At 23.6% G+C, this 1,159-nt stretch overlaps 1 non-coding gene across 1 annotated transcript; it reads left to right on the top strand.

Moving 5' to 3' along the window:
* Window positions 1–524: 524 nt before the first annotated feature.
* Window positions 525–612, top strand: TRNAY-GUA. The gene is given in 2 exon segments: window positions 525–561; window positions 577–612. It is a non-coding gene; the product is annotated as a tRNA-Tyr (tRNA).
* The last annotated feature ends 547 nt before the right edge of the window (window positions 613–1,159 follow it).

Here is a 1,159-nt window from a genome sequence, read left to right as displayed (position 1 = left end):
ACTATTTTATTAATTAATACTGATAGTAAATTAAATGGATTGGATATAGTTTGGAAAATTCAAACTAAAAAATATTTATATATTTGTCTTTAGGTCACTTGTTCAAATCCGGTAGGTCAAAATATTTTTTCTAATCTCATGTTTTGTTCTTAATTGGTTTGAATCCGATAGTTACAAGGGTTAGTCTTTCTTTACCTCGAATCTTTACAAGAGTCTATCCTTCTAGAGGAGACCCTAACTTTTATGTGATATTTTGTCATTAATTTTGTTTAAACGATTTTTATCATTTTTAATATTCATGTACCGTTTTAAAAAGTTTAATATACTAATATTTTCAAAAATAAAATTATAAATGGTTAGTTTAATATACTAATATTTTCAAAAATAAAATTATAAATAGTAGGTGAACCGTTTTAAAAAAATTGAATATGCTAATACTTTTGAAGATACAATTATTATTAGCAAAGTAAAATTACACCTTTAACAAATATGATATATTATATGTGATAAATTTTAAACATAAACCGACCTTAGCTCAGTTGGTAGAGCGGAGGACTGTAGTAGTTGTATGCTGTTATCCTTAGGTCACTGGTTCGAATCCGGTAGGTCGGAATAATATTTTAATTTTAAATCATGTTTTTGTTCGATTTGTATTAAACTTATCAAATTCGTAATTCAAACCATTTTAATAAATAATACGAATATGGATTTGAAATGAATATGGTTTGGATATTTCAAACAAAAAAATATTTATATATTTGTAAATGTTATTCAATAATTTTGATTTACTGGTGAGCAAACGGGTAAAACCAATTCATTTTGTTTAATATGTATTTTAAATCATGTTTTTGTTTGATTTGTATTAAATTCAAACTAAATTTATCCAATCTGTAATTCAAATCATTTTACTAAACAATACGAATCGAATATGGATATTAAATGAAAATGGTTTGGATATTCCAAACAAAAAAATATTTATATATTTGTATATGTTATTCAATAATTTTGATTTACGGGTAAGCAAACGGATAAAATCAATCCGTTTTGTCCAATTTGTATTAAATCTAAACTAAATTTATCAAATTCGTAATTCAAAACATTTTACTAATTAATACGATCGAATATGGATATAAATTAAATATGGTTTAGACAATCCAAA

The sequence above is a fragment of the Impatiens glandulifera genome, chromosome 6, assembly GCF_907164915.1.
Source record: "Impatiens glandulifera chromosome 6, dImpGla2.1, whole genome shotgun sequence".
NCBI lineage: Eukaryota > Viridiplantae > Streptophyta > Magnoliopsida > Ericales > Balsaminaceae > Impatiens > Impatiens glandulifera.
The sequence above is the reverse complement of the archived record's forward strand: the minus strand, read 5'-3'. Positions and strand labels throughout refer to the sequence as shown.